Source organism: Chamaea fasciata, unplaced genomic scaffold, assembly GCF_029207755.1.
Source record: "Chamaea fasciata isolate MVZ Bird 193981 ecotype frontalis unplaced genomic scaffold, bChaFas1.0.hap1 SCAF_5, whole genome shotgun sequence".
NCBI lineage: Eukaryota > Metazoa > Chordata > Aves > Passeriformes > Sylviidae > Chamaea > Chamaea fasciata.
In genome coordinates this window covers 45,665,683-45,677,758 of record NW_027094090.1, presented here as the reverse complement: position 1 = coordinate 45,677,758, position 12,076 = coordinate 45,665,683, and the positions used below count along the sequence as shown (strand labels likewise).

The window sequence follows — 12,076 nt, the reverse complement described above, 5'->3', positions numbered from 1 at the left end:
GTAGTATCCAATACAGTTACCATGAGCTTTTCTTCAGTATTTTTTAAGCAAGGGTTCCTTTACCTTGTGATTGTGCAGCTAATTATTCCAAATGGTAGCACACTGCAAAAGTCCTTAGTAAATTTCTCCCAACTTTTTGTATGCTGTTGCTCCAGTATGTTTATCCTAATCTTGTTCTCCAAACTTCCTGCTGTTTCCACCTCATGGCCACCTGCAAAGTAAAGAAGTATGCTGAGCAGACAGACTCAAACTAAACTCTCCAGAAACACATTCAGTCCCCTATTCAATAGCAGATGCTTCACACAATTAGTCTGCACAGATTCCTAACTACTGGCTGAAGCAGTTTGCAGCTGCTTCATCTACCAAGTATTTCTGTTTTGCTTAAAAGTGCAGCATGCAAAAAAAAAAAAAGTCCAGGTGTTAAAGGCAAGTTGCATCTCATCTACAGAGTCTCTGACTCTAAAAGGCCCACCACTTTTGTAAAATTAAATTAGACTGGTTTGAAAAGTGTTACCCTCAGTCAAGATGACTTGTATGGGTTGTTTTTATTCAATTTTTTCAAAGTTTGTAAGCTCCAGCACTTTATTTGAATTTAAGTTAGGTAAATTGTCTGCAATTCTCTGATGTTCCTCTTCCATCCTGTCACTTCTTTCCATCTTTCTGAAAATTCACCATCTTCACTGAAAATTCTGTCGATGTTTTCTTGAACAGGAATATTTTACCCATTCCCCTAAATGTGATGACATTCATCAAGATCAGCCAATACAACAGTAATCTCATTCTTCCTCTTTCTACACCTACTCATTGACAGTAATCATGCTAGCTACGTGAGAAGATCACAGTTAATTCCCTTTTCCACCTATAATGATTACCCATAGATTTCCACACTCAAATTAAGCAGCAGTCTGGACCTCAGAGCATGTACAACCTTGACAAATCAATGTCACTCCTGTTAATAAGGCAACATAAATATTCAAGCCTCTGAATCACTTCCCCAGATTTTTTTTTATATAACATAAAACTTTGACATTTCTTCCTCTTTATTTCTTGCATATCTTATATGGCATTTAAAAATTTAGGATGGGCAGCAGACTGCTGCTTTTTTCTTTTTTCTCCCATATTATCCCAGCAATCATGAGGTAAATATCAATATGTCCTGATATTACTAAAGACACGTATTCCAACATCACTATGCCATTGTTTTACAACACTGCATTGACTGTCATATCAAGTTCCCAGAACAGATAGAAGCCACATTCCCATCCCAACAACCACTAACTCAAAACATGCTAACCAGCATCATTCTGGCTTACCTACCAAACTAAAATTTAACAATAAGAATCCCAGAAACAAAAAGACCAGCTAGAAAATGCAAATGTAAATCTTGGCTGTAACAGCAGTGTCTCCCCACCCAAGCAGGACCAGCCTCTGATAAACCAAAGTAGTTTTTCATCTCCAAGAAAGGAGACACACAAACCATATCTGTGACACTTTCACCATGTCCTTCCTCCCTGACAAACAAGAACTCCCCTTTTCTCTTCAGGCTCCCAGGCAAAAGCTATGTGTGGTGCACTCTCTCAAACATAAGCAACTAGAAATATTTTTCATTGAAATTGGAACAGATCAGTAGTCACTTTGCAATGAGAATTGAGACCTCCAAAACGGAAAACATAATTCCAAAGTAAATTTCTCTCAAGAATATATTCAACTGTATTTGGATTTTAATTCCTATGAAAGTATGATAGAAAAACTAAATGATGAGTCTTCCATTCTTGTTCTCAGAAAAAATAAAGGGAGAGAAAATTAGAGCTTGTTGCTTTGGGTTTTTTAAACCTTGAGACTACCAAGAAGCCAGATCCCCAAAAATCCTGCTTAAATAACTTTAATTCTGTTTAAAAAGAAAAGGAAAAAAAATAAAAGGCAACACAGCCCTAGACTTTACCTCTTCTATTGACTTTTAGAAATGTGTAGAGCTTATTGAGACTGTAGTTAATTAATACTAAGTGGGTTTTTTTCTCTACACTACTTCACACACTACATTTACTAAATTTTCCAAGGTCAGAAACCAGTGTCTATACAGACAGTGACAACAGCCTGTAAGCAGCAAAAAAGCCTTTTTTAACATAAAAAGCACATATATGCTTTACAAGCCTCCATAAACTCCACACTAACTCGACAGAGTACACATATGGATATGTACACACAGAGACTCACATCTCTTTTTCTTAGTAATGAACGAAATCATTGGGAATTCATAGCAAAAGTCGTTGTTCTGTCCCGTAGGCTGTTGGGTATCTTCGGTGCATGTCCAAGCTCATTATTTTGTAAACCTGTACTAGAACAAGGTCCAGCCTGATGAGTAGGAAAAAAGGCTCTGCACTAATTGCAATATCCAGTCTCAGGGTATCACAAGCCCATTACTCTGCACATGGCCTAAGTTTATCTAACACTTTCATCTCAATTTTCAGAAGTGCTGTACTGAAAAAGAATGGCTTTAGTGGAATTTGGGGGGGCAAGTACAAGCAGCAGTGTTAAAACAATGCTCTGCAGGAGCCATATTAAATTTGAACATCCAGTACTGGCAGGGTTTATATTTGTGAACTGGTGGGCACAGGGAATTTTACAGAAAATCAAATTTCTTCTTGTTTCTCCCCTTTCCCAATAATAGATATTAAATCAAGTTTACATATAAAGATACGGCTATTAACAGTTCTTTGGGAAGGGATGAAGAGTTTCTCCTTTTTCTCATTAAAACTATAATATTGTAACTTAGAAAAAAGCCACGAGAGATTATATAATGGATAACAAATAAGGCAATGGCAATAACTTTTAGGAATTACTAATAGGAAATCTTTTCTTGCCTGCAAGAGCAGGGCATATGAGAATTTCCTGCTTGTTTGATGAAGCAAACTGATGTATTGCTGATTATCTCAGCAATAATCTTTTCCATGATTGCCTCACCCAACAAGATGTAGCTGTCATCTCAACCATGAGACCAGCCAAAACTTAGTCCCATTAGTGGAAAGCAACCTGAACTGTTTAATTTGCTCATCAAGATGTGGAAAGCCATTGGATTGTCTCTAGCCCACTCGCAATAATTAATTATACAAACATGCCTCATAGAAACCTTCCAAGGGGATTCTAACACCCACGCTCCCACAATCCATTCTCAAATTCTGTGTTATGTTAACTCCACAAAATGCACAAAACTTCATTGAAACTGTTAATGGAAAGTGCAATTGCTAATAAGAAACATTAGTGCTTTGTTAGCATTTTCTTCCTTTCCCTGAATCCCAAAGTCAGGTAAAAGATAAGCACTTCAGAGATTTCTACCTTTCAGGTTTTTTTCTTTTGTCAGTCTTAGTATTGCTTCAACATAACTCCTGTATTTGGTTGTTTTTTTACAAAAGATGTTTGGCAAAGTCCAATATCACTCACAATATACCAGAAGCATAAACATTAGAAACAAAAAATTAAATTATATGAAATACACTATAATATCAGCAAGGCTCTTTCTTCTTACTACGTAGAGCCTTTTATTAAAATCTAATACTAACACCAGATTAATGTGACAGCCATGAGTATACAAACCAAGTTACAAAGGAAATAAGCTTTTATTACTTTTTCAAAGATACAACTAGCTTAAAAGTAAGAGAGGGATGATGAAAATCGCTCAGAGCAGAAAAAAAAAAAAAAACGCACAAACCAAAACACCAGAGTGTTTCTGAAAAGAATATTCAAATTATTGAGCAGTTAATTGGATTTCCATGCTTACATTTAATACAACACTCCTCCTTACACAAAGTCTTTACTTAGGCTGTGTATTTCCCCATGTCTAAGCCTAGTACAAGAGGATTTAAATAAAGCTTTAACATTTGAGATGTTTCAGTTCTTACGATGGAGTTAAACACTAGTACACAATACCAATACAGGCAATAACCAGGGCCGTAACAAAAAATAGAACTGGATTAGTCAGATGCCAAAAACATGCATAACAACACACCTCAAAATAGGTTTTGCCCTGTTGGAATTCTCCAGCAAAGTGGTATGACTTCAAATGCAACAGTTGCAGAGCTCCAGTTGGAATTATCCCTCTCAGAACTCAGACATTGGAGTGAATCACCATCATTCACATTAACTATAGAAAGTTTTAGTGCCATTAGTGAAGTCAAACATTAAACTTTTTCTAAACCATTGAACAGATGTTTCAACCTTTATGCTAGCATGACTTTCTTCCTAATTGCCTGTGTTATAGCCTACCAGAAACCTGTTGTTCTGGCAACTCTGCACAGGACTTGAATTTCATCCCAAACTTTTCTGATCTGCTTCCACCTCTGCAATTCCTTTTGCCAATTCCATCGCAGAGGGCAGCAGCAGTGAACACCTGTGCTGCTAACGGAGAGAGGTCTCACAAGGAGATGGAGAGGCAAGGCTACAAAAGTGATGGCAGCAGGGCATAGGAGGAACATTTTTCACAGGTGGGTCTGAGCACCAGGAAAGCACAGTGGTGGGATGGGATGGAGTACTGAGCAGAAAGGGGTTGGACGCAACACCAACTATCCTGTTTACGTTTCAGAAATCCACTGTCACAGTTTAAGAATATATCTTCAGAATCAGCTGTAATTAAGCCTTTTCTCTCCTTTATTCCTCCTTGCCCTTAAAGGCCATTTACTGCATATCTTTCTGCCCCATTGCAGTTCCAAGAGGCTGGGAATGAAAGCAACAGAATTCTTTATTTTCAGAAGACATAACTGCAAATGGCTTCCAGCTGAAATATTAGAAATCTTTTCAAGTAAAGTGACTTGATATGACTCATTTGCTAATGTCATAAACCTGTAGCACAAAACATCTTAAAAAAGATAGTTTTGTCTAACTGCCTATTAAAAAGAGTCAATTTTTATATTACTATCTTTTTGTTTTCCTTCTACATCCTAAATAATCTAATTTCTCAACAATTAAGCAGTTTGCTTTAATATACTCCTGCTGATTTAAACAGAAAACAAGAGAAATAAAAGGATATAATCTTTATTAGGTCAGTGATAGCTTCAATAGGTTGCAGTAAATTAAAAATTTCATTATATACAATTAGGCAACTTCATTAATATAATTGCCATTTTCCTCACTCTTTTGGCTTAGTATATGCCAATAAGTATATTGAGACATACACTCATTCATGCACCTACACCAATTTCCACCTACAACCTCCACATCACTTGCAGGTAAAAAATCAGTAATGTGCTTCTGCAAGCCAGTTAAGAAACCACACCTAAAAATAACTTCCCATCCTGGACAACAGTGTAAAAATCACCCTTTGGGTGTGTAAGTAACACATACAGGAGCATATATGTACTTAATCATTCTCTTAATAAACTAGATCCTATTGGTTTTCCAGCTACAGAGCCTGGACACGATTCAGAGTCTGAAATGCCACACCACAGTACAATGATGCTCCAATACCTGATAGAATATTAGTCTGCTCTAAAACTTCACGTTTCCAACTTTGTAGAAGAGGGAGTTATGTTATCAAACTAGTAAAAAAAAGTCCAAAAATGTTATGATTGTCTATCTTGCAGAAGGAAAGCAATTTTCAGCCAAGTAATTGGTACATTTCTTAGTGCATTATGTTTCTCAAAACATGTTACTGTAGGTGGAAATTAGCATCCCTTTTCTTGAAGAGGAAAATTACTTGTCTTCTATAGTGACTGGAGCTGTCATTCCAAGAGCTGACAAATGTTAACAATCTCTGTAGGTGTTCTTTACAAACATCTCAAAAATAAATAATATATTCAGAACAAGGATTCAATGACCAAAGAAAGGTTATAAATAGAAGGAAAATACCACTGTTTGAATATTCAAATGCATCATGTATCCATCGTTTCCAACATAAGGAAAACTATTTTAAAATAGCTAAATTGGCACATTAATAACTAATATGGAACATTGTCAGAGAGGGAAAACAAATATTATTTATTAACAACAAAAAGAGTTAACTGTATCTCCCATTTTGCAGATAACATCAAAGAGGAAATGAAAATAGAAAACAGTTCCATTCCAGCCATCCAATCTAGTAATCTGTACAGACAGACTAGCAACTACATCTGCAATTAGAAAACTGCATAGATATTTTTCTTTAAATCTTTTTGTTGTTCATCACATCCTCAGGGCAGTTTCTTGAAACTGTTTCCAGTGCTTGCAACAACAAAACATGAAGCTGCATCACCTTACCCCAGGTGCTGAAAGCAGGCCCACGAAGTCCAAACCAACGAATTTGCTCAAATCAATTTATCAAACCAGAGCAACTACCATAATTTGTTTAAACTATGATGCCAATACTCCATGACACTGTCTATACGTATAGCACACTTAAACATTTAAAATTTCAACCATAAAACTCATCTCGGTTTAAAAAATTTATAGCAATGCACTAATATAGGCAACATGAAAGGACACAAAAACTTCCTTCTTATTTGCAAGAAGTTATCAATCACAGAACAAGATGCTATACTGAGATTTTGTCTGAGAAACTCTCTTACCCTTTCTTTAATATTTCAGAATAGCAGCTACTCTTGGCCACATGTCATGGCTCTTGGAGAGGATCTTGTGGAGGGCCAGGAATTGTAATAGATGATCCTTGTGGGGTCCCTCTCAACTCAGCTTACTCTATGATTCTGTGATTAAAGATTAAAATCAGAACCAAGTGGAGAAGCTTCTTTTCCCAAGGTAAGACTTTTGCTAGGAGACAAATACCAACATGCCAGAAAACCTTAACTAAAATTATAGCTATACAGGATGTAGGACCACCTTCAGAGAGCTACAATCTGAATAACCAAAATAATTCCAAAAAAAATTAGCAGTCAATACAACTCACTTATGTAATAACAAAAAAGTAGGCGAAAAAGAACAGACTAAGAGATTCTCATTATACTTTCAAAACTTTTCATTTCTCAAGCTCCCAATGTAAACCAAGGATTTAATTTTAATATAAAATTAGTACTCTCTCAGATGAATAACATAAATATAAATAAATCAGCCTTGCAAGTAGTATAGCCCAGGGTTGTAAGTAACTCTTCTAAATGAACTAAGAAGTACACCACAGAATTCCCAATTCACCTAAAGAACCTCCTTTTTGAAAGAGATGGACCTTCTTCACGCTGCTCAGTCTGATTTGAGCACGTTCCCTTCAAGCACATGATCATCACATGATGGGCTCTGCCCAACACATAACCCCACATAAATTTATCGGCTCTAAACAATGGAATGTAGGAATAGTGAACGAAAAATCTGCTGTGGGGAAGAGGGGATGGAAGACTTAAGACCTATTTACTTCAGTCTTACAGAAGAATTAGTATATCAAATGATAAAGAAGACAAAGTAATACAGACTGAGGTCAAGCAAGCAGGCAATATTTTTTAGTGTCAGACTGTACCTGCTTTGTGCAGTAAACCAAGAAATGACAGCTTTAAACCAAGAACAGCAGAACACCCCACTGGCTACGAAGCAGACTTTCATGTTTCTTCAGCCCTTCATCTTCCCTGTTACAAGCTCTGATGCTCACCAGACACACTGCCTGATTTCAGCATTTGCTTTCAGATACTGTGAAGACAGATCTGGATTACATTCCCCCATTCCACAGGTGGAAGCGACACAAGGCATCCCACTATGGATGAACTACACCTGCCCCAACTAAGAACCATTTCTCATGTATCCTCCCTCACATAGCTGATCATCTACATCCTGCAAAGTTTAAGAAGTAGAACTGTTCAGCAGTTCTGAAAGGTAGACATCAAAATTTTTCAGCAGTAGCAGAAAGGTAGACGTGGAAATTTTCTTGTCCTGATCAGATGTAAAGGAGAACAACTTAGAACATTTAAGCCTCTGAAAGGCTTAAATGAAAGACTCCTTGTTATTTAGTTTGCTACACGAAAGTTCATATAGTGGAGAAAGGAGGGAAGCTGTGATACCTTATCATTGAAAGGCCATAATTTTGAAAGTAAAAGTAATTCATGAAAAGAATAGTATGTATTGTACCAAATAATTATGTAATAAAATATGCAGTATTATACATCTAATGCATTCTGCCAGTATACAGGTTATGAGGCCAAGAAAAATATTGTTTCTTCCAAAGATAGAATGTCATACCCATGGAGTCAAAGCTATTTGATAATTTTTATGTGTTTAAGTAGGACTGGGATTATTCATTAGCTGACTGAAGCCTGCACTATAGTACATAAAACCTTGTGCAATGCTCATTATTAATGAGTCTTTTGATCATACAATTACTTTGTTTGCAAATAAGAACAGCTTTTTGTCATCAGCCATGGTAAGGCAACAGTTTAATTCATATTGGAACAAGGAAGATGCAAGAGTAAGCCAAAGTTAACTCTGGGATACTAAACAGCAGGTTGCCTGCTGTCTTCAGCATTAGCATTTAAGTTCACTGCAGCTCAATTCATTTTGTACCAGAGGAGATTTATATCAAGCTGTGGGAAGGCATGTCAGATGCTGGTTCCGTCTTACAGAATTATCATCAAGAACATGGATTATAAGAAGCAAAAAAAATAAAAGCAAACTTAGGGGAATATTTCATGTGCTACCAAAGCTTGTAAAGGTTACTCTGGTGCTAGAATTACTTTCTAAACATCTTGCTCTTTGAGATACTTCTTGAAAAGAAAGACTTTCTTTTCTAATTGAGGTGTATAGTTAATTGGAATTCTATATAAATGCAAGCCAGTATCAAACTACATACTTTGCTTTGTCTTATACTATTCTGAAGTAATATTTACTGTTCACTTGTCCTTTTGCTGCTGAGATCCCCAAAGGTGCAGTGCCAACTGCAAACATTCACAAGGACATTTTAACCTAGTATTAGACTACTTAAACTGAGGAAAAACCACCTTGAAGATGAAACCTGGATAATTTACATCCTGAAAAAGAAATAGTGCTTTTCTATGTGGGATACAACTGAAACCTCAAGTTTGCTAACAGAATATTATTTTATTAATAGTAGATCTTATGATACACTGTTTCATAAGCAAACATATTTTCAATAGTACTGAAATATTTGACTACGCAAATACAGACACATAAGGAAAAGAAAATCTCAATTTTTCTCTTTTTTCAAATATTTAGCTGTGAACATGCTTTTTCAAACACAGTACAATTGCTTAAAATTTCATTGCATAGAGGCAGAATTTCTTTATTGGAAAATGTTTGATATTACCAAGTCAAAAAGAGCCCACGTACAAAAATCCGTCCCTCTTCTACTGCCTTATGCTGTTACATCAGCCCAATACCTGTGACAAATTAACTCTACCCTGCAGCCAAGTGAATTTCTGTTAGTGACTTTTCATGGAGGAAAGTAAAACCAGGATAGTCAAGGGCTCTGCTCATCAGACAAAACCAGCTGTCATTCTGCTTAACTTCTATAACAAATGTCCTCAGACCTGCAGGAGAGGAAAGAAACACCATTTGGCATTTAAACTTGAGGTGCCAGGATTCATTAAAGCAGAGAACAAGTCTGGATTGATTACTCCAATTTTAAAAGGTCATGAATTGCTAAGGTTTTTTTGTATCTTTTAATGCATATTTAGTTGTTTTACCAGGCAATTGTTTTAAATTGTAAATTATAACCCCGTATAATGGGTACTGCCTTAATTAGATTTTAACTATATGCTAATCTGAAAAGGGGGGAGATTGTTTCATGCTTTCTCCAAGTCTGCTAATAAAGACTGTATATCCCATAAAAATACTAATTGATAATCTATATAACTAACTTTATAACTGAGTATATCCAAGTGACTTAAAGGTGCAGAGCTTCCAAAAATTATGGCCTTTTTGAAATATTTAAATTTCATTTGAACGTACCATTTTTGCTTCCATTGCACAACCAGTGATTCATATCAACCACTTTCCAAGCAGTCATGGAGAGAAAAGCAGTGCAGAGAAGAACATAACTACAGTAAAATAAGTAGACCAACTCATAAAGGCTTCACCTGTGCTGTGTGGTTACAAGATACAGCATTAAAATCAAAGTCCAGCTTGGACTCAAAATCAAACCAAAGACCTTCTAAAATCAGCAGTAAAAAAACTTTTCCACTTTCAGTATTTCATTCAGACTTTGCTCATGGAGTCACACAAACTCATAACTGTCTGTTTTTCTTTACAGATTGTAGCATTTAATTTTTAATCCTAACAAATTTAACACAGTGATGACCAAAGAAAAGATAGAAATTATATCAGTACAATCAGCAGTAAAATAACAGCAGCGCTATTTTCACTCATGTCCTCATCTTTGAATTAAAAAAAAAAAAAAAAAAAAAAAAAATTCCTAAAGCATTTCCCTTCAAAGAAAATAAACATTCTTCAGGCAGTAATGTCAAATTTAAGTAACTGGAAATAGAGAAGGCCAGCACATCTAATTCATCCATAAGATTAGGAGAAGAATAACATCCAAACTAGTCTCACCCTTGACTGTCAGATGTGGGGTGGCAGATCCCAACACCAGAGGAGCATTCAGACAGAAGGGAGCAGAGGACAGCTGCACAGCTAATGGGATGTACCTCTCCAGTACCCAGCCCAGTGTAGCAATCAGCTGATATACAGCCATCATGGAAAATTGCTCTAATTTGGTGGTTATCACATATCTTGGTAACAGGACAAAACATAAATATGTGCTTAAATATGCTGCCCACATCACACGAAAGTTGAAGGCTAATCTTACTTCCCTTACATCAATTACTCCAATAGAAAATTGGTATGGAGGCAGTTCTGTTGAACCTGACCTTCGCACCTGCATCACTGTCTGCAACCACTGACCAAAATTACAGCATATACAGACCGCTCCACTCCTTCCCATACCTCAATTTTCCACACACAGCCACCAAATTTCATCTTTGGAGTTTTGATTAATACAAGTATTATAACATGGATTAAAATGTATTTAAGGAAAGAAGTTTAGACTTAAGTGTTTCAGCAGAAAGGCTCTGTGTTACAGCATGGTTTACAACAGCTTTAAAGATAAACCTGTCCCTATACAGCACATAAAGAACGCATGAATAATCACTAGGACCTCCTCATGTCTAAAAAACAGCTGAAGACCAAAGATCTAATAAGAGGCCAAAATAATACCCATACCCTTTCCCCCATTATGCATCACTTCAGAAGTTCTCTTCTGGAGCAAAGTACATCTTAAGATACTTCTAGAGGTTCATATGTTCAAAAGTCCAGAAAGAGATCCATCAAAATGCTCAAGTAATCACAATGTGCTCTAAAATCTGAACAAAGCTGCACAGGAATACCCAATGATGCAATGAGCTGTGGGAAGCAAATTAATTTTAATTTGCCAAAGATGCCCACCTGGAGCTGCCAGACATTTCTACATGAACACAGGAACTTCAAAGAGCACTACTGCTCTTCACAGCTCTTTCACCACTGTGAAAATACACATTTCTCTTGAAGATGCGCACCTAACATCCACCTTAGGAAAAAACCTTACTTTCTGTCCTGAGCAGCATTTCAGACCCATGACTTCTGTTTTGGCTTTTATTTTGTTGATTGGGGGTTTTTTTGTTGTTTTTAGCTTGAAAGGCATTTTGCTCCTACTAAAGCAAATCACTCCTTTCCACAGTGCACTGTCAATGACAACCCTGCATATTAAAATGGTATTAAGTCTCCACAATGAGATTTTCTGTTGGTGCCCAGAAACGCATCTGCAAGAAGGGGTTTATTCAGATCTAGATTTTTACACTAAAATAATAATGTTCATATTCCCTCTCCCTCACAGCTGCTGTTGATTACAGGCTCAAGATGAAACATTAGCAGTGGCGGGTTCTGAAATATAGACCTTAAATATTACCCTTTTTATTTAACTGTTTACCTTCTGATCTGACTCTTGGCATTTGCAGTTTATCATCAATAAACATTTCTAAAAGCTTTCATATTTTATTTACAAATACAGGCAGAAATAGTTTAATGGAATGTAGGAAAAAAACCTTTGTGCTCATAGGGGGCTGGCAGTCTCTGAAGCCCTTCCTTGCCTACTTCACCCAGTAATAGGCAGAGTGCTGTTGGATGAGTA

The 12,076-nt window shown here is 36.4% G+C and overlaps 1 long non-coding RNA gene across 2 annotated transcripts in view; it reads right to left on the bottom strand.

Moving 5' to 3' along the window:
- The window catches only part of LOC136290227 (uncharacterized), a 128,612-nt gene that overhangs the window by 96,799 nt on the left and 19,737 nt on the right, over positions 1 to 12,076 (bottom strand). For both annotated transcript variants that reach the window (XR_010721052.1, XR_010721053.1), the window contains exon 2: positions 64 to 211. This is a non-coding gene — a long non-coding RNA (uncharacterized lncRNA). The remainder of the gene's footprint in view (positions 1 to 63; positions 212 to 12,076) is intronic.